The sequence below is a fragment of the Polypterus senegalus genome, chromosome 1 (genome assembly GCF_016835505.1).
Source record: "Polypterus senegalus isolate Bchr_013 chromosome 1, ASM1683550v1, whole genome shotgun sequence".
In the NCBI taxonomy this organism is placed as follows: Eukaryota; Metazoa; Chordata; class Cladistia; order Polypteriformes; family Polypteridae; genus Polypterus; species Polypterus senegalus.
The window spans coordinates 33,122,872-33,145,023 of record NC_053154.1 but is presented as its reverse complement, the minus strand read 5'-3'; positions in this window follow the sequence as shown (position 1 = coordinate 33,145,023).

Sequence of the window (22,152 nt, the reverse complement as noted above, 5' to 3'; positions counted from 1 at the left end):
GCACAGAATCCACGTTGCTTGAGGTCCAGTGTAAAGTTTCCGTAGTCAGTGATGGTTAGGGGTGCCATGTCATCTGCTGGTGTTGGTCCATTGTGTTTTCTGAGGTCCAAGGTCAACGCAGCCATCTACCAGGAAGTTTTGGAGCACTTCATGCTTCCTGCTGCTGATGAACTTTATGGAGATGCAGATTTCATTTTCCAACAGGACCTGGCATCTGCACAAAGTGCCAAAACTACCAGTACCTGGTTTAAGAACCATGGTATCCCTGTTCTTGATTGGCCAGCAAACTCGCCTGACCTTAACCCCATAGAAAATCTATGGGATATTGTGAAGAGGAAGATGCAATACGCCAGACCCAACAATTTAGAAGAGCTGAAGGTCACTATCAGAGCAACATGGGCTCTCCTAACACCTGAGCAGTACCACAGACTAATCGACTCCATGCCACACCACATTGCTGCAGTAATCCAGGCCAAAGGAGCCCCAACTAAATATTGAGTGCTGTACATGCTCATACTTTTCATGTTCATACCTTTCAGTTGGCCAACATTTCTGAAAATCCTTTTTTTGCATTGGTCTTAATTGATATTCTAATTTTCCGAGATACTGCATTTGGGACTTTCATTAGTTGTCAGTTATAATCATCAAAATTAAAAGAAATAAACATTTGAAATACATCAGTCTGTGTGTAATGAATGAATCTAATATACAAGTTTCACTTTTTGAATGGAATTACTGAAATAAATCAACTTTGTCATGATATTCTAATTTTATGACCGGCACCTGTACACTAACAGGGTCAATAGAGCATAACAAAACCTCACAGCCTACATGACTTTAAGAGGAAACTGAAGCACGCCGAGTAAACCCACCAGAAAAAACATGCAAACTCAAGGCAGGGAACACCTGGGACCCCCTTGCTGCGAGGCAGCAGTGCAACCTCCACACCACCGTGCCCCAACGTGTTTAATACATGCTTTAATGCATTTCATAATGAAAATTATATCAAGTATTTATCTTAGCATTCTGAATGTTCAGGGATCAGGAACAGTGGCGTAGCTTGGGGCAAGGGGGGACATCTGTCCCTGGGCGCAGCATCCAGGGGGCGCCAAATTGATGTTACGAAATTTTACAATGAAATGTTTTCCATTTTTAATGCACTAAAAAGTAAATAAAAAACATTCGCATACTCAGTCCATCACTCCATCAGTATTAGGACATCTTTTTCCTATGTGTTTTGTCTCTTTCTGATTTCGAAGCACATATTAGTTCTATATACCCAACAGACAATAATTTATCCCCTCCACTACTGTAACATGCTAACATGCTTGACTCCCACCCAGAAACATTTTTGACGTTATTAAACAGGTAACGCAACTGACATGAGGCATTAGTGTATCATTGTCTAAGTTGTTGCAAACGCCAATTCTGTGTGCCAACTTATTTGTGTTTATGTGTTTGATTGAAAATTGATTGGGCTGTGGTGAAGTATTCTAGTAAATGGCTGCAAAAGTCTAGACGTTTGCCATCATATTTTCGTACGAATACATTGTAAGTAATGCAGTTTTTATAAATATATAATTATTTTGCTTTATAATTTGCTATATACAGTTAGGTCCATAAATATTTAGACAGAGACAACGTTTTCCTAATTTTGGTTCTGTACATTACCACAATGAATTTTAAATGAAACAACTCAGATGCAGTTGAAGTGCAGACTTTCAGCTTTAATTCAGTGGGTTCAACAAAAAGATTGCATAAAAATGTGAGCAGCATTTTTAACACAATCCCTTCATTTCAGGGGCTCAAAAGTAATTGGACAAATGAAATAACTGGAAATAAAATGTTCATTTCTAATACTTGGTTGAAAACCCTTTGCTGGCAATGACAGCCTGAAGTCTTGAACTCATGGACATCACCAGATGTTGGGTGTCCTTCTTTTTAATGCACTGCCAGGCCTTTACTGCAGTGGCTTTCAGTTGCTGTTTGTTTGTGGGCCTTTCTGTCCGAAGTTTAGTCTTCAACAAGTGAAATGCCTGCTCAATTGGGTTAAGATTGGGTGACTGATTTGGCCATTCAAGAATTTTCCACTTCTTTGCTTTAATAAACTCCTGGTTTGCTTTGGCTGTATGTTTTGGGTCATTGTCCATCTGTATCATGAAACGCCACCGAATCAATTTGACTGCATTTAGCTGGATTTGAGCAGACAGTATGTCTCTGAACACCTCAGAATTCATTCGGCTGCTTCTGTCCTGTGTCACGTCATCAATAAACACTAATGTCCCAGTGCCACTGGCAGCCATGCATGCCCATGCCATCACACTGCCTCCACCGTGTTTTACAGATGATGTGGTATGCTTTGGATAATGAGCTGTTCCACACCTTCTCCATACTTTTTTCTTGCCATCATTCTGGTTGAGGTTGATCTTGGTTTCATCTATCCAAAGAATGTTTTTCCAGAACTGTGCTGGCTTTTTTAGATGTTCTTTAGCAAAGTCCAATCTAGCCTTTCTATTCTTGAGGCTTATGAGTGGCTTGCACCTTGCAGTGCACCCTCTGTATTTACTTTCATGCAGTCTTCTCTTTATGGTAGACTTGGATATCGATACGCCTACCCCCTGGAGAGTGTTGTTCACTTGGTTGGCTGTTGTGAAGGGCTTCTCTTCACCATGGAAATGATTCTGCGATCATCCGCTATTGTTGTCTTCCGTGAACGTCCAGGTCTTTTTGCGTTGCTGAGTTCACCAGTGCTTGCTTTCTTTCTCAGGATGTACCAAACTGTAGATTTTGCCACTTGTAATATTGTAGCAATTTCTCGGATGGGGTTTTTCTGTTTTCGCAGCTCAAGGATGGCTTCTTTCACCTGCATGGAGAGCTCCTTTGATCTCATGTTGTCTGTTCACAGCAAAATCTTCCACATGCAAGCACCACAACTCAAATCAACTCCAGGCCTTTTATCTGCTTAATTGATAATGACATAACGACAGACTTGCCCACACCTGCCCATTAAATAGCCTTTGAGTCAATTGTCCAATTACTTTTGAGCCTCTGAAATGAAGGGATTGTGTTAAAAAAATGCTTTAGTTGCCTCACATTTTTATGCAATCATTTTGTTCAACCCACTGAATTAAAGCTGAAAGTCTGCACTTCAACTGCATCTGAGTTGTTTCATTTAAAATTCATTGTGGTAATGTACAGAACCAAAAAAAAAAAAATGTCTCTGTCCAAATATTTATGGACCTAACTGTACTTTCTTTAAAATCATTTTTAAATGCAGAAAACAAATTTTTTCTTACAAAAACTAATGATGGATTTAGATTTTAAAGAACACGAGGCGGTGTTATCATTTTCTGAGACTTATATGAATTTGTTTTCTTAAAATACTATTATTTTAAATACATTTTTAAAAATGTTATTTCCCTTCCCCAATGCATTTTGGCAAACAGGAGGGGGCACGAAATCTTCAGTTGTCCCTGGGCGCTGAAAATCCTAGCTACACCTCTGAGCAGGAATATCGTAAAATTAATGTATTCTGTGTGGTGATCGCTGCCTGCACCTCTGATCTGTGCAAGAGGAAGTCAGTTTAAGAAGCACGTAGCAATTAACATGGGTTAGGGAACACTTACACAAAGCATTTAATGTGCTACATAACTTATGAGAAAATCTAGTAAATTAAATATTCATTTTAAGATGAAGTTTAGTTTACAATGTTCTACTTTAAAGACAAACTACAAGAATAAAGTCAACATGTCAATTTTAATCTCGACATAATGGTGAGATTAGAGTGAAAATGTTGAGAATAAAGTCCACATGTCAACTTTATTCTCATCATAAGCGTCGACATTAAAGTGGAAATGTCGAGATCGACATATAGTTTTTTTTCCTTCATTGTGTCCATTTTTTTTTCTTCACCATGGCCTGGAGCCATTTGCATCTGATTGGTGTCCCTGGTGTGTGAGTGTGTGTGTCCTGCAGTGGGCTGGCACCCTGCCCTGGGTTTGTTCCTGTCTCGCGCCCTGTGCTGGCTGGGATTGGCTCCAGCAGACCCCCGTGACCCTGTGTTATATATATAGGAACAGACCCCGGGCAGGGTGCCAGCCCACCACAGGGCCCACACACACACCAAGCACAATTTTGAGATTGCCAATGCACCAAACCTGTATGTCTTTGGACTGTGGGAGGAAACCAGAGCATGTGGAGAAAACCCATGCAGACATGGGGAGAACATGCAAACTCCATGCAGGGAGGACCCGGGAATGAAACCCAGGTTTGCTTATGCGCCACCATGCTGCACTACTTCAAAAAAAGTCTCTCAATTTACTAACTGAGCATTTAATACAAGTATGCATGAAATGTGTCTCCTGTACATATCATGCACATTGCTTCCAAGGTCTGTTCCATGCCAGTAACATGTCAAGCACATCAAGTTGTGCACTAATGGATAATATGGGGCCCATATGGGTTAGTACACTATTACTGATTGTCTGATTGCCAGTGGTGCTGGAAGTGAGCAAAAACTTAAGATAGTTTGGATGTCTAGGTTGGGAACCCCTGGTCTAGATAACACGCACCTACACATGAATCGATCATTTTAAATAATGAAAAATGTAACATTTGACATCAACTTGTTTTTCAAACACCTTTACCCAAGGTGACATACAGCATTTTAGATGTAATTGGTTACGTTTCTTTTGTTTTTTATTTGGAGCACAAGCAGGTGAAGTGACTTGCTCATGGCCAGACAGTGTCAGTAGAAGGAAAAGTCACTCAAGTTAAAGCTCCTTATCCTGCAAATTCATTGTGGCTATTGGTATAAAAATTAAATTACATTTTGAGTTTGACAACTGTTAAATGTAAACAACTCTTTTGAGGTACTTTTAACAAATCATTGGTTAGTAGTTAGGACTTGGCACTTCAGACCCTCAGATTGTGGGTACAGATCCTGCTACTCACACTGTGTGAGTACGAACAAGCTGCTTCTCTTGTCTGTGCTCCAGGAAAAACAAAAACAAACAAAACAAAAATATAACCCATTGCTTCTCTATTGTTTTTAGTTGCCTTGGATAAAGGTGTCAACCAAATAAGTAAATGTAAGTCTTTCATTACTTAATATGACTGCTTCAAGCCTAGGCACAATTGCTAGATCAGAAGTTCCCAAACCCACACCATTGTGTCCCCCACACTGTCCAGATTTTGTTCACTCCCAGCACCCCTGTACCAGATAATCAGTAACAGCGTGACCATATGGGCCCCGAAAGGCACAGAGTTTAAAAAAATATGGTGTATTATATTTATGTATTCGGGCGGCACGGTGGCGCAGTGGTAGCGCTGCTGCCTCGCAGTTAGGAGACCCGGGTTCGCTTCCCGGGTCCTCCCTGCGTGGAGTTTGCATGTTCTCCCCGTGTCTGCGTGGGTTTCCTCCGGGCACTCCGGTTTCCTCCCACAATCCAAAGACATGCGGATTGGCGATTCTAAATTGACCCTAGTGTGTGCTTGGTGTGTGGGTGTGTTTGTGTGTGTCCTGCGGTGGGTTGGCACCCTGCCTGGGATTGGTTCCTGCCTTGTGCCCTGTGCTGGCTGGGATTGGCTCCAGCAGACCCCCGTGACCCTGTATTCGGATTCAGCGGGTTAGAAAATGGATGGATGGATATTTATGTATTCCTTTTCTAGCTGTTTTCAAAAGTAGGCAAGTAAACCTTATAAAATAAATATTTTTGACACTTCGGCGGGGCATTACATTCCCTGGGTGGTTCTGTAGAAAATGTTTTCTTCTCTAAACATGTTAATGTGATTGCAATCCACCAAGTTCTCATGATATCCCATTTATAATATATACTGCTAAAGAAAATTAAAGGAACACTTTTTAATCAGAGTATACCATCACGTCAATGAAACTTCTGGGCTATTGATTTGGTCAGTTAAGTAACAGAAAGGGTTGTTAATCAGTTTAAACTGTTTTGGTGTTAATAAAATTAACAACAGGGGCACTAGAGGGGCAACAATGAGATGACCCCCAAAACAGGAATGGTTTAACTGATGGAGGTCAGTGACATTTTTCCCTCTTCATCTGTTTTTTCACTAGTTTTGCATTTGGCTACGGTCAGTGTCACACTACTGGTAGCATGAGGCAATACCTGGACCCTACAGAGGTGGCACAGGTAGTCCAACTTCTTCAGGATGGCACATCAATACGTGTCATTGCCAGAAGGTTTGCTGTGTCTCCCAGTACAGTCTCAAGGGCATTCAGGAGATTCCAGGAGACAGGCAGTTACTCTAGGAGAGCTGGGTAGGGCCGTAGAAGGTCCTTAACCCATCAGCAGGACCAGTATCTTTTTCTTTGGGCAAGGAGAAACAGGATGAGCACTGCCAGAGCCCTACAGAATGACCTCCAGCAGGCCACTATTGTGAATGTCTCTGACCAAACAACCAGAAACAGACTTCATGAGGGTGGCCTGAAGGCTTGACATCCTCTGGTTACCCCTGTGTTCATTGCCCGGCACTGTGAAGCTCAATTGGCATTTACCATAGAATACCACCATTGGTGCCCTGTCCTTTTCACAGATGAGAGCAGTTTCACCATGAGCACATGTGACAGATGTGAAGGGGTCTGGAGAAGCCATGGAGAACGTTATTTTGCCTGTAACATTGTTCAGCATGATCGGTTTGGTGGTGTGTCCATGATTGTTTGGGGAGGGACACACAGACCTCTATAGGCTAGACAACGGCACCTTGACTGCCATTAGATATTGAGATGAAATACTTGGACCCATTGTCAGACTCTATATTAATGCATTGGGTCCTGGATTCCTCCTGGTGCTCGAGTGACCTCAATCGAATAGAACACCTCTGGGACACTATGTTTTGGTACACCCGACGCTCTTAGGTAGCTTCTCAGACTGTCCAGGAGCTCAGTGATGCCCTGGTCCAGATCTGGGATGAGATCCCCAAGGACACCATCTGTCATCTCATTAGGAGCATGCCTAGAGATATAGAGATATTTCCAGCAGGATTTTTTTCCCATTGAGAGCTGATGTGTTTTCAAAGTGTTCCTTTAATTTTTTTGAGCAGGTTATATATTCATTGACTTGATGCTATACTCTGATTAAAAAGTGTTCCTTTAATTTGTTGAGCAGCAAATACACACACACACACTCCTATTTCACCTTTTGTGATTAATGATCAGGATTTTATGAATAAGATTTTTATAAATAATATAATATGTGATCACTTCATTAAACAAATATGTTCTATGCACATATTGTACTGTAGCAGCTATCTGTATTACATGTTTAGCCAATCTGTTACAAATAAATTGTGTGTTAACTTCTTAAAGTTACCTTTGCCTCCAAAACTACAGGTTCACTTAAAAAAAGATATATGCCGCTATGGTCAAAATAAGGCATTGTGTAGGTTCCCACAGGAAATGTTGGGGAATCAACCTGATCATCCCCATTTAATACAGTCCAATAAATGAAACAAAAAGGGCAGCTAAGCACACCTCTATAACTAAAGAGCAACAGGACAAGGCAAGTAAGCCAATCTCATCTGGTAAATTTTTGTGAAGTTTCTCGTAGCTTCATCCTTTGGCTCAGTTGAATCAGAACTGATTAGCTCTTTCTGGCAGCAGTGGGCGTTAAAGGCGAAAGACCAGAAAGGGCGGTGTCAATTGCCTTTACTGGGTGTCTGCTCGCTGGGAGAAAAGAAGAGGAGAAGGTTAGTATGAGTAACTCCTCTTCGCCTGGGGTGGTATTAACTGCTTCAGATGAACCCTGAGGGTGATCCACAGACACAGATGCATGACACTGTATATATTTATCGTGATAATTTTTTAGACATACATTTAATCTTAACATGATATAATAATTGTTATATTAATCACAAAAAGTCTAATTTAGTGGAAGACACTCTAATTCCGAGTGTTCATAAGAAATGTAATGATTTACTTCATGTGGTGTAAGTGCATAATAAACAACAATAGTTTAGCTGCATCAGATATTTGAAATATTACAATGTGTGCTTCAATTTAAATATTTCAGATTTATATATTATTAATTTTAAAAGAAATGTATTATTTTTCACTCCCTCATAGAGGTCCATAGAGAGCTTGATCCCTTGTAAAAGACTCAAAATAAAAAATAACATCCATCCATCCATCCTCTTCTGCTTATCCGGGGTCGGGTCACGGGGGCAGCAGCTTAAGCAGAGAGGCCCAGACTTCCCTCTCCCAGGACACTTCTTCCAGCTCTTCCGGGAGAATCCCAAGGCATTCCCAGGCCAGCCAGGAGACATAGTCCCTCCAGCGTGTCCTGGGTCTTCCCGGGGCCTTCTCCGGTTGGGCGTGCCAGAAAAGTTTCTGTAGCCGAGGATCAGACCGCCAAGGTCCCCGCCTTCGGCCACCACCCAACTCACACTGCACCCAACCTCCTTGGCCCCCCCCATAGCTGGTGAGCCCATGGGGAGGAGGACCCACGTTGCCTCTTCGGGCTGTGTCCGGCCGAGCCCCATGGGTGCAGGCCCGGCCACCAGGCTCGCCATCGAGCCCCAGCTCCAGGCCTGGCTCCAGAGGGGCCCCGGTGACCTGCGTCCGGGCAAGGGAAAGCGTCGTCCAAAGTTTTCTTTCGTCATTAGAGGTTTGTTGAACCGCTCTTTGTCTCATCCCTCACCTAGGACCAGTTTGCCTTGGGTGGCCCTACCAGGGGCATAAAGTCCCGGACAACATAGCTCCTAGGATCATTGGGACACGCAAACCCCTCCACCACGATAAGGTGACGGTTCAAGGAGGGGTAAAAAAAAAAATAACATCATATTTGTAATCAATGATCTTGAAATTGTCTAAAACAATACCCACAAATGGTCTAAAGTTGCCTAAAAGTGAGGGTTTTTGTGTCTATAGGGCCAAAAACCTTGACATCTTGCATAACTAGACATCAAGATGATTCGAACAGTCTATCATATGAGGGTTTTTTCTTGTACTGGGGAGTCAGGAAGTGCCGCAAAAAAAAACAACAACCAACTGAAGTGATATATTTTCTGTTGTAGATATTGAAAGTAAGAGCATCTGGTTTTCTGATTGTTCTTACAGTAGTTGTGTAATTTCTTTGATTGGTTGCTAGACCCAAACAGTTTCCCAGTCTACTTGATATGACATAATATTTTGACAGAGGATAAAAAGATTCAGAGTATAGTGAATACCTTATGGCTTTTAGGAAGTAGTTTTGTTCATGTGTTTTGTTTTTTTTTTAAATTAAACAAATCACAATTAAACGAGGAAAACAACACTAAAGATAAGATCATTGATTCTTTATAATTAATGGAAACCCTTTATTTCCTTTTTATACTGTGTGCTACGCTATACTGGGTTCTTTTACAAGTCATTCTAAATACAGTATTGACTTGCATGGAACAGTATTTTAAGATTTTTTTAAAAACTTAATTAGGTAGAAAAGGTGGAAGGAGAGTAGTCTGAATTGGGTTGTGAGACTCACGTGCCTCACCTCACACATTGAACTCAGAATTGCCAGCCGTGAGCTTTTCCAATCCCAGTGCTGCTGCATCCACGCAAGTCAGTTTCATTTTTGACGATCACGCTTCTCCTGCTCATAGCAACACTTGGACCAGGATTTCTGGGACCTCACTCACCCGGATCAGGTGATGCCCTGCAAGGGCAGCGATTAGCTTTTGTCTCAGACCTTCCCCGAGGAGGGCCATCGAGTGATTAGACACTCTGCATGTGACCTCTACAGTGAGCTTCCTCCCACCTATGACAATCACATACGCAAACAAACTTTATACTGCTCGGATCTGCAACGATTAACGAGTATGGTACTTATTTGATGTTCTTTCTTAAACTAATTGTATTATTATGGTTATCTTTAAATATCACATAAACACATAAGCATAAAATAACGTATGTTTCTATCGATCAAAACTTGACGGTGACGAATGAATTTTCATCCGAAATGCTCTCTTTTCTAGCTTGTCTGTAAAGATATGCTAAATAGGCGTTGCTCATTGGTTGTTTCATTTTGCCCCTCCACCTTCGCCCGCTGGCTGCTTCACTCCATACCACTGGCCCTCCGATTGTTCAAGAATAAAATTTAAATACGGCGTGCGGTGCTCTAATACGGGGGTGTTCATAAAAAAGAAATGATTTAGGTAATGCGTTATAAGTTCATAATAAACAAGAAGAGTCACGACAAATATTTGAAACAATAAAATGTTAGCTTCAGTTGAAATCAGTGTTTCTCAACCCGTGGTCTGCCCCAAAAGTGGGCCGCTGGAAACCATACACGAGTCCGTCAGTTTAGGTTTAACAAATATTACATCAACTATCGCTTTACTGTTTTAAGGACTTACTGATCCGGAGGCGTGACCACGGGGGAGCTGGGGTGGGCACTGCCCCCCCAGAGACAAGCCGTGCCCACCCTGCGAAATGCTCTGTCTGTCCAATGAAAACTCTGGAGAAGAATGACATTTGATTTTCACAGTTCACTTCGCTGCACATTTTGCAGAACGTTTTGAGCCTGTTGACCGCATTCTTTAATTAAAACAGTGCATGCGTTCCATTCTTCTTTAATTTTCTGGTTGGTAACACCAAAGGCTATGCATAGGTGAGAGAGATGGGAGAGCGCACCTCAGAGTCCCCAGGCTCTGCTTCCTCATTGGAAGGCATGTTAGTGGGATTGAGGAGGTCTTCGAAGTACTCCCCCACCGACCCTAGCGTCCCGAGTCGAGATCAGCAGCGCACCATCCCCACCATATACGGTGTTGACACTGCACTGCTTCCCCCTCCTGAGACGCCGGACGGTGGACCAGAATCTCCTCAAAGCCGTCCGAAAGTCGTTCTCCATGGCCTCTCCAAACTCCTCCCATGCCCGAGTTTTTGCCTCAGCAACCACTGAAGCCGCATTCGCTTGGCCTGCCGGTACCTATCAGCTGCCTCCAGAGACCTACAGGACAAAAAAGGTCCTATAGGACTCCTTCTTCAGCTTGACGGCATCCCTCACCGCCGGCGTCCACCAACGGGTTCGGGGATTGCCGCCACGACAGTCACCAACCACCTTGCGGCCACAGCTCCGGTCAGCCACCTCAACAATAGAGGCATGGAACATGGCCCATTCGGACTCAATGTCCCCCACCTCCCTCGGGAAGTGGTCGAAGTTCTGCCGAAGGTGGGAGTTGAAGCTACTTCTGACAGGGGACTCTGTCAGCCGTTCCCAGCAGACCCTCACAACACGTTTGGGCCTACCAGGCCTGACCGGCATCTTCCCCCACCATCGAAGCCAACTCACCACCAGGTGGTTGATCAGTTGACAGCTCCTCCCCTCTCGTCACCCGAGTGTCCAAGACATGTGGCCGCAAGTCCGATGACACGACCACAAAGTCGATCATCGAACTGAGGCCTAGGGTGTCCTGGTGCCAAGTGCACATATGAACACCCCTATGCTTGAACATGGTGTTCGTTATGGACAATCCGTGACGAGCACAGAAGTCCAATAACAAAACACCGCTCGGGTTCAGATCGGGGGGGCCATTCCTCCCAATCACGCCCTTCCAGGTCTCACTGTCATTGCCCACGTGAGCATTGAAGTCTCCCAGCAGAACGAGGGAGTCCCCAGAAGGTACGCCCTCTAGCACCCCCTCCAGGGACTCCAAAAAGGGTGGGTACTCCAAACTGCCGTTCGGCGTATACACACGAACAACAATCAGGACCCTTCCCCCCACCCGAAGGCGGAGGGAGGCCACCCTCTCGTCCACCGGGGTAAACCCCAACGCACAGGCTCCAAGTCGGGGGGCAATAAGTATGCCCACACCTGCTCGGCGCCTCTCACCGGGGGCAACTCCAGAGTGGTAGAGAGTCCAGCCCCTGTCAAGGAGATTGGTTCCAGAGTCCAAGCTGTGCGTCGAGGCGAGTCCGACTATATCTAGCCGGAACCTCTTGACCTCGCGCACTAGCTCAGGCTCCTTCCCCTTCAGAGAGGTGATATTCCACGTCCCAAGAGCCAGTTTCTGTAGCCGAGGATCAGACCGCCAAGGTCCCCGCCTTCGGCCACCACCCAACTCACACTGCACCCAACCTCCTTGGCCCCCCCCATAGCTGGTGAGCCCATGGGGAGGAGGACCCACGTTGCCTCTTCGGGCTGTGTCCGGCCGAGCCCCATGGGTGCAGGCCCGGCCACCAGGCGCTCGCCATCGAGCCCCAGCTCCAGGCCTGGCTCCAGAGGGGGGCCCCGGTGACCTGCGTCCGGGCAAGGGAAAACGTCGTCCAAAGTTTTCTTTCGTCATTAGAGGTTTGTTGAACCGCTCTTTGTCTCATCCCTCACCTAGGACCAGTTTGCCTCGGGTGGCCCTACCAGGGGCATAAAGTCCCGGACAACATAGCTCCTAGGATCATTGGGACGCGCAAACCCCTCCACCACGATAAGGTGACGGTTCAAGGAGGGGTAAAAAAAAAAATAACATCATATTTGTAATCAATGATCTTGAAATTGTCTAAAACAATACCCACAAATGGTCTAAAGTTGCCTAAAAGTGAGGGTTTTTGTGTCTATAGGGCCAAAAACCTTGACATCTTGCATAACTAGACATCAAGATGATTCGAACAGTCTATCATATGAGGGTTTTTTCTTGTACTGGGGAGTCAGGAAGTGCCGCAAAAAAAAAACAACAACCAACTGAAGTGATATATTTTCTGTTGTAGATATTGAAAGTAAGAGCATCTGGTTTTCTGATTGTTCTTACAGTAGTTGTGTAATTTCTTTGATTGGTTGCTAGACCCAAACAGTTTCCCAGTCTACTTGATATGACATAATATTTTGACAGAGGATAAAAAGATTCAGAGTATAGTGAATACCTTATGGCTTTTAGGAAGTAGTTTTGTTCATGTGTTTTGTTTTTTTTTTAAATTAAACAAATCACAATTAAACGAGGAAAACAACACTAAAGATAAGATCATTGATTCTTTATAATTAATGGAAACCCTTTATTTCCTTTTTATACTGTGTGCTACGCTATACTGGGTTCTTTTACAAGTCATTCTAAATACAGTATTGACTTGCATGGAACAGTATTTTAAGATTTTTTTAAAAAGTAACTTAATTTACGAAAAGGTGGAAGGAGAGTAGTCTGAATTGGGTTGTGAGACTCACGTGCCTCACCTCACACATTGAACTCAGAATTGCCAGCCGTGAGCTTTTCCAATCCCAGTGCTGCTGCATCCACGCAAGTCAGTTTCATTTTTGACGATCACGCTTCTCCTGCTCATAGCAACACTTGGACCAGGATTTCTGGGACCTCACTCACCCGGATCAGGTGATGCCCTGCAAGGGCAGCGATTGGCTTTTGTCTCAGACCTTCCCCGAGGAGGGCCATCGAGTGATTAGACACTCTGCATGTGACCTCTACAGTGAGCTTCCTCCCACCTATGACAATCACATACGCAAACAAACTTTATACTGCTACTGCTCGGATCTGCAACGATTAACGAGTATGGTACTTATTTGATGTTCTTTCTTAAACTAATTGTATTATTATGGTTATCTTTAAATATCACATAAACACATAAGCATAAAATAACGTATGTTTCTATCGATCAAAACTTGACGGTGACGAATGAATTTTCATCCGAAATGCTCTCTTTTCTAGCTTGTCTGTAAAGATATGCTAAATAGGCGTTGCTCATTGGTTGTTTCATTTTGCCCCTCCACCTTCGCCCGCTGGCTGCTTCACTCCATACCACTGGCCCTCCGATTGTTCAAGAATAAAATTTAAATACGGCGTGCGGTGCTCTAATACGGGGGTGTTCATAAAAAAGAAATGATTTAGGTAATGCGTTATAAGTTCATAATAAACAAGAAGAGTCACGACAAATATTTGAAACAATAAAATGTTAGCTTCAGTTGAAATCAGTGTTTCTCAACCCGTGGTCTGCCCCAAAAGTGGGCCGCTGGAAACCATACACGAGTCCGTCAGTTTAGGTTTAACAAATATTACATCAACTATCGCTTTACTGTTTTAAGGACTTACTGATCCGGAGGCGTGACCACGGGGGAGCTGGGGTGGGCACTGCCCCCCCAGAGACAAGCCGTGCCCACCCTGCGAAATGCTCTGTCTGTCCAATGAAAACTCTGGAGAAGAATGACATTTGATTTTCACAGTTCACTTCGCTGCACATTTTGCAGAACGTTTTGAGCCTGTTGACCGCATTCTTTAATTAAAACAGTGCATGCGTTCCATTCTTCTTTAATTTTCTGGTTGGTAACACCAAAGGCTATGCATAGGTGAGAGAGATGGGAGAGCGCACCTCAGAGTCCCCAGGCTCTGCTTCCTCATTGGAAGGCATGTTAGTGGGATTGAGGAGGTCTTCGAAGTACTCCCCCCACCGACCCACAACGCGTCCCGAGTCGAGATCAGCAGCGCACCATCCCCACCATATACGGTGTTGACACTGCACTGCTTCCCCCTCCTGAGGCGCCGGACGGTGGACCAGAATCTCCTCAAAGCCGTCCGAAAGTCGTTCTCCATGGCCTCTCCAAACTCCTCCCATGCCCGAGTTTTTGCCTCAGCAACCACTGAAGCCGCATTCCGCTTGGCCTGCCGGTACCTATCAGCTGCCTCCAGAGACCCACAGGACAAAAAGGTCCTATAGGACTCCTTCTTCAGCTTGACGGCATCCCTCACGCGTCCACCAACGGGTTCGGGGATTGCCGCCACGACAGTCACCAACCACCTTGCGGCCACAGCTCCGGTCAGCCACCTCAACAATAGAGGCATGGAACATGGCCCATTCGGACTCAATGTCCCCCACCTCCCTCGGGAAGTGGTCGAAGTTCTGCCGAAGGTGGGAGTTGAAGCTACTTCTGACAGGGGACTCTGCCAGCCGTTCCCAGCAGACCCTCACAACACGTTTGGGCCTACCAGGCCTGACCGGCATCTTCCCCCACCATCGAAGCCAACTCACCACCAGGTGGTGATCAGTTGACAGCTCCTCCTCTCTCGTCACCCGAGTGTCCAAGACATGTGGCCGCAAGTCCGATGACACGACCACAAAGTCGATCATCGAACTGAGGCCTAGGGTGTCCTGGTGCCAAGTGCACATATGAACACCCCTATGCTTGAACATGGTGTTCGTTATGGACAATCCGTGACGAGCACAGAAGTCCAATAACAAAACACCGCTCGGGTTCAGATCGGGGGGCCATTCCTCCCAATCACGCCCTTCCAGGTCTCACTGTCATTGCCCACGTGAGCATTGAAGTCTCCCAGCAAAACGAGGGAATCCCTAGAAGGTATGCCCTCTAGCACCCCTCCAGGGACTCCAAAAGGGTGGATACTCCAAACTGCTGTTCGGCGATACACAAACAACAATCAGGACCCTTCCCCACCCGAAGGCGGAGGGAGGCCACCCTCTCGTCCACCGGGGTAAACCCCAACGCACAGGCTCCAAGTCGGGGGGCAATAAGTATGCCCACACCTGCTCGGCGCCTCTCACCGGGGGCAACTCCAGAGTGGTAGAGAGTCCAGCCCCTCTCAAGGAGATTGGTTCCAGAGTCCAAGCTGTGCGTCGAGGTGAGTCCGACTATATCTAGCCGGAACCTCTTGACCTCGCGCACTAGCTCAGGCTCCTTCCCCTTCAGAGAGGTGACATTCCACGTCCCAAGAGCCAGTTTCTGTAGCCGAGGATCAGACCGCCAAGGTCCCGCCGCCGCCACCACCCAACTCACACTGCACCCAACCTCCTTGGCCCCCCATAGCTGGTGAGCCCATGGGGAGGAGGACCCACGTTGCCTCTTCGGGCTGTGTCCGGCCGAGCCCCATGGGTGCAGGCCCGGCCACCAGGCGCTCGCCATCGAGCCCCAGCTCCAGGCCTGGCTCCAGAGGGGGGCCCCGGTGACCTGCGTCCGGGCAAGGGAAAACGTCGTCCAAAGTTTTCTTTCGTCATTAGAGGTTTGTTGAACCGCTCTTTGTCTCATCCCTCACCTAGGACCAGTTTGCCTTGGGTGGCCCTACCAGGGCATAAAGTCCCGGACAACATAGCTCCTAGGATCATTGGGACACGCAAACCCCTCCACCACGATAAGGTGGCGGTTCAAGGAGGGTAAAAAAAATAACATCATATTTGTAATCAATGATCTTGAAATTGTCTAAAACAATACCCACAAATGGTCTAAAGTTGCCTAAAAGTGAGGGTTTTTGTGTCTATAGGGCCAAAAACCTTGACATCTTGCATAACTAGACATCAAGATGATTCGAACAGTCTATCATATGAGGGTTTTTTCTTGTACTGGGGAGTCAGGAAGTGCCGCAAAAAAAAAACAACAACCAACTGAAGTGATATATTTTCTGTTGTAGATATTGAAAGTAAGAGCATCTGGTTTTCTGATTGTTCTTACAGTAGTTGTGTAATTTCTTTGATTGGTTGCTAGACCCAAACAGTTTCCCAGTCTACTTGATATGACATAATATTTTGACAGAGGATAAAAAGATTCAGAGTATAGTGAATACCTTATGGCTTTTAGGAAGTAGTTTTGTTCATGTGTTTTGTTTTTTTTTTAAATTAAACAAATCACAATTAAACGAGGAAAACAACACTAAAGATAAGATCATTGATTCTTTATAATTAATGGAAACCCTTTATTTCCTTTAACTGGTCGTTAAAACTTTAAAGACGATGACTCAGAACAGCATTTCAATTTTAAAGTAGTTGCAAAGGTGAGATTCTCATCGGTGTGACTTGCACCTCACCTACCATAACGAGATGGCCGTGCTTTCTATCATGCTGTGCCACCAAGCGTTTCATTGGACACAGCTCCCTCATTACAACTTGGCCAGGATTGCCTCTACACCGGATAGGTGATCCACAAAGTCTATTAGTTTGTCACGCCTTCCCATGGGGCCATCAGGATAGATACTCTGTACCTACAGGAGCTTCCCGACCTAGATCATACTAGCAACAACTTCATCTCCGAATCTGCGTCATAGATAGATATAATTTTCTTCTAAATGTCTAATTATGTTACTTGATAAAGTGCATGTTTACTAAGCAAAACTAGGTTTCCTATGATAAATTGCGGTACTAATTTTATCAAGGCTTCTTCTGTTGACCGAAAAACAAACTTTTCATTGTCCCCTTTTGCACCCACTTCCAGCTGGTGCTTCGATCTCCTCCCAGTCCCCATGTCAAATATTTAATGCTCGTCTCTATGAGCGTCAAAAGATAGATTAGGTATCCTAAGTTCTAAAAAAAGAGTTGCGATAAATTAACATAAAATTTAGCTCATTAAGTCAGGTTCTCAACCTGGTACACCCTTAAATCGTGTGACCTGGAGCCCAGTTTAGGTTAACAAATATTACTCGTATCGGCTTTTCTTAAGACTTATGCTCCAGGGGATGGAGATTGGGTGGAACTCCCCCCAACAAGCGGCCATCCAGCACTTTCCAATGAAAACTGCAAAGAATCATTTATTTTACAGTTCCTGCTCATGCATGCAGACCGTTTGACTGACCATCTTACTAAAGGCAGCTTCCTTCTCTTTCAATTCTGGTGGACACAAAGCTAGTGCATAGGTGGAGATGGAGAGCTACTCAAGTCGCCGTCACTTTGAGGCATGTCGTGGATTGAGAGGCTTCCGTTCATGCTCTATAACCATTCAAGTGATCTTAAGACCTAACCCACAAAAGTGCTTGACCTCACGTACTCCATCGGAGCAACATTCTCAAGCCCCCGCATGCTCTACACGGCCCTAGTCCTTCCCCGCTCAGTTTGCCTCAGCGACCACGTCGGCAGCCGGACGTTCAATCTATGCCAGAGCCAGAAAGGTTCTAAGACTCTAGCTTCACGGCATCCCCAGGACCACGGTTCAGAGATTCCCAGACAGTCCACCACCTGCAGTACTCCGGCTGCCCCAACAAAGGCATGGAACATGCCCACTTCAATCCCCACTCCCGAAGTGGTTGGTTCGCCGAGCGGGTAAGCACGCTGCAGGGGACTCTGCCAGCGTCCGCAGCCTACAAATTCTTAGATGCCTCAGATCTCCCCACACGATCAATCTACTCATGGTTACATTGAAACTTCCGTGGCCATCTAATAGTCAGCATAGTCACTTAAGTCCTGCAACCACAAAGCATTTCATCGAACTGAGGCCAGGGTGTCCTGGCTGATAACTCTTGTTGAATGTTTCGTATTGGAATCCCATACCAAACCCTAATAACAAACGCAGAATCAATTTTCATTTGCCATCCTTTTCCAGGTCTCACTGCATTCTACGTGGATTTAAGTCTTCCAAAACAGAGTCCCAGAGGTTACTCCACCTCTAGGCTCCAAAAGGTGGTACTCAAACTGCCTGGCTAAACACAAAAAATCAGGACTCTTTCCCCACCTGTTGGCGGAGGCACCCTTCCACACTGGTAAACCCAATGCCAGCACCAAGTCGGGGCACTATGCCCACCTCTCCAAGACGCTTCTCACGGCAATCCATGTGATTCAGCTCGTCAAGGATTGGTTGAGTTCAACTAGTGAGACTTTATTCTGCGAACCCTTACCGCTTGATTCTTCACTCTTCCCTTCAGGGGATTTCCACCAAAGCAGTTTGTGCGTTCAGACCTCCGCACCGACCACCCAACTCACATCTCACCTCCTAAAGGCCTCATAGCTGTGAGCCTGGGAGGCGACCTCTGCCTTGCTCTGCCGAGCCCCATGGGTGCAGCAAATCGCACGTCCATCGAGCCTCTCAAGCCTGGCTCGAGGGCCTTGACTCCAGTGACGCAAGAAATCGTCAAAAGTTTCTACGTATAGGTTTTACAACTTTTCATCCTCACCTCAGGCCAGTTGCTCCGTGGCTACAACATAAAGTCCGCACTTCCTGGTCTTGGGCCACCGCCCACGTCCCAAAAGTCCGTTCAAGGAGGGAAAAAAAAATACATACTTTGTATCAATACTTAAATTGTTAACATCCCCAAAGGTTAAATTGCTAAATGGGTTTGTGTTAGGCCAAAACTACTCTTACTACATCAAGTATGGTTGAACAGTCTTCTAGAGGTTTTTTCTACTGGGCCAGGAGTTCCGAGTAAAACATCAGATGTAATTTCGCTGATAACCTAGAGCATCGTTTTCATTGTTCTACAGAATGTGTATTCTTTGATTTCTGATCCAAACAGTTTCCAGCTTCTATGACTATTTTTGACGAGTCAAATCCAGGTATGTAATCCCTATGGCTTTTAGGAAGTAAAGTCTGGGTTTTTTTTAATTAGACAAATCATTAGGAAACTCTCTAAGAAGATCTGTTTTTAATATGGAACCCTATTTCCTTTTAACTTGTCACCTTCGGTCTTCCAACTCATTCAATAAGATTGACTTGAGGAACAATATCAATTTTTAAACACTAATTGCTAAAGAAGGGATTCTAATGGTTGAGACTCCCTCGCCTTACCATTACTCCAGATCCCAGCTCGAGCTTTTCCATCAGCCATCAGCAACGTTCATTTTTGACACAGCTTCCTCCACAACACTGGACCGGATTTCTGGACTGCCCTAGTCAGGGTGCCGCAGTGAGAATTGTCTTCAGCCTTCCCAAGGGCGCTACGAGCATAGGACACTCTGCATTGACCTTCAGTGAGCTTCCCCCATGCATCTAGATCACAAACTTTAATGCTGGTCTGCAATCATACAGAGTCACTATCATTTCTAAACAATTGTTATTATGGAATCTTTAATATCAAAACAGGTAAGATGAATAACGGTTTCTCAAACTAGGGTTTGAATAATTTTCACCAAATGCTTTCTAAGCTAGTCTTAAGGAATGAGGAACTGCATGGTTGTTCTCTTGCACTCCACCTTCGCTGCAGCTTTATTCCAACCACTGGCCCCGAATTCGAAGATATTTCACCATACGGCTCGCTCTATGGGGGTCATAGAAGAATTTTGGAACGTCATAAGTTCACACTAGAGCTGTCCAAATTCGGAGAGCATGAGCTTCAGTTGAATCAGTGTTGTCACCCAGTGTGCCCCAATGGCATGAAACCCAAGTCCAGCATTAGGTTAACAATATTCATCAACTTCTGCACCAGGTTTTAAGGACTTACTTCGCAGGTTTAGGGACTTGGGTGGCACTGCCCCAGAGTTTCGATCACCGCGAAATGCTTCTGCAATGAACTCTGGCAGAGAATGTACAGTCATGCTAAGGCGTTGCAGTTTTCGACCTGTGACCGCATTTCTTATTAAAACGGCTCGTCCATATATTTTCAATTTGGCTTACTCAGCATAAGGTAGAGGAGGTAGCCATAGAGTCCCCAGGCCTGTCTCTAAGCAATTTAGTGGAATGAGAGTCTTCCGTTCCCCAAATTCGTAACTCCACAGTTAAGTTATTATCTCACTTACTACGTATGAACTTGCATCTTCCTCTGAAAGCGAGAGGTGGACGATCTTCCTAAAGACGTCCCAATTTTTCAATGCCTCTCAAATATCAGAAGATATTGCTTAGCACTATGAGCCATTCTTGTCGTTGTTACTATCCAGGCTCCTAGCTATGATAAAAATGTCCATAGGATCTTTTCAGTTGAACAAACATATCGAGTGAGCCACTAGTCGATTGCCTATTGAGCATTGTCTCATTAGAGGTTTCTACCAGGCTCCAAAAAGAGGCTGAACTGCCCATTGACTCAGCCCCATCCTCCTGAAGTGTGATCCTCGGAGTTGACGGATGACATTGCGGATTGCCTCCCGACACCTCACAACTTTGGCCTCCAGCACCTCTACATCACATGACTTCACTACACCAGGTGACTTAGTAAGTTCATCTTCTCATGTTGCCAGCATTGCCTTACTGGCCTAAGTTCCTAATCACAAAACTGCACACCTGATTTTCACGTGCCATTCATTGAGGCATCAATTGAAGTTGTTCATTATGACACCCGATACACATCCCAATAAAACCCTGTTTCAAGGGCCATCTCCAACGGCCGCTCAGTCTAACTCATTGCCTTAGATGAAGTCCACAAACAGGTTCCCATAGTACCTTGCCCCACTTGGACCAAGGTGGGTCTCCAAACGCGTGCGTAACAACTCACAATCAGACCTTCACATATCACGGGGCCATTCCGTCGGTAACCCCAAAGATTCCAGTTAATGGGCAAGCCACCCGTCAAGAAGCCTACGCAACGAAGGGAGAGCCACCATCCCAGGAATTGGTTCCATTCCAAGTGTGCTAGACTCCCTATAGCGACCTTGACCCTGGGAACACTTGCCAGCCCTGCCTTCCAAGGGTGAATCAGCCGCCAGGTGCATGCAGTCCCCCATGAGTGTCCCTTCTCCTAACTACCTGCCATCCTAGCCCACGTAAGCATGTTGGCCCTGGTGGGCCACGGCATTCCCGTGGCGACCCAGGGTGGCCTGCACCAGCTTGGCTCAGCACCACCACGCGACCCAGAGCTCCGACCAGCCTCTGCAGGAACCGTCCGTCAAGTTTTTCCAGACATTGTTAACCGCTCTCTCAAGTCCCTCCTGACCATTGCCTCGAGTGCCCTCCGGGCAAACCACAGCCCCCTGGACTGCACGGCTCTACCCCCACGGCCCACAGGTGGCCTCAGAGGGCTCATCCAACCAGTGTCAGCATGTCTAGGCTCCAGACATCCCGCAAAGTCAAAAGTTGCATATGCAGGGTTTGTTCCCTAGGCCAACCACCTTAGTGTACTTCCAGATGATCTACCCGCTAAGGGTTTTTCCTTGTACTGACGGAAGATCGCAAAAAACCAACATCCACGAGTATATTTCTGTGTATGCAAGGAAAGCATTGGTTTCATGTTCTACGAGTGTAATTCTTAATGGGTAGCCAAAAGGGTCCTGCATACGAGCCAGAATTTGGGACAAAGCCAAGAAGTGAATCCCATAGGTTTGTTTCTGTCAGTGTTTTTCTTAAAACAAAATCCATAACGAGAAACGAACTAAAGTAAGACTATCTTTTATTGCAACCCTTTTCCCCTTTATCGCTGTACGCCAAAAGTTCTTTCAAGTCTTAATCAGTACTCTGAGGACAATTAAGTTTTAAAGTAACTAATCTTGTCAGTGGTTGGAGAGAGTCTGAATCTGGGTCGAACCAACGTCCTAGTCAACTTGTCCAGATTGCACGGAGCTTTTCCACCTCTGTCCACGCAATCGTG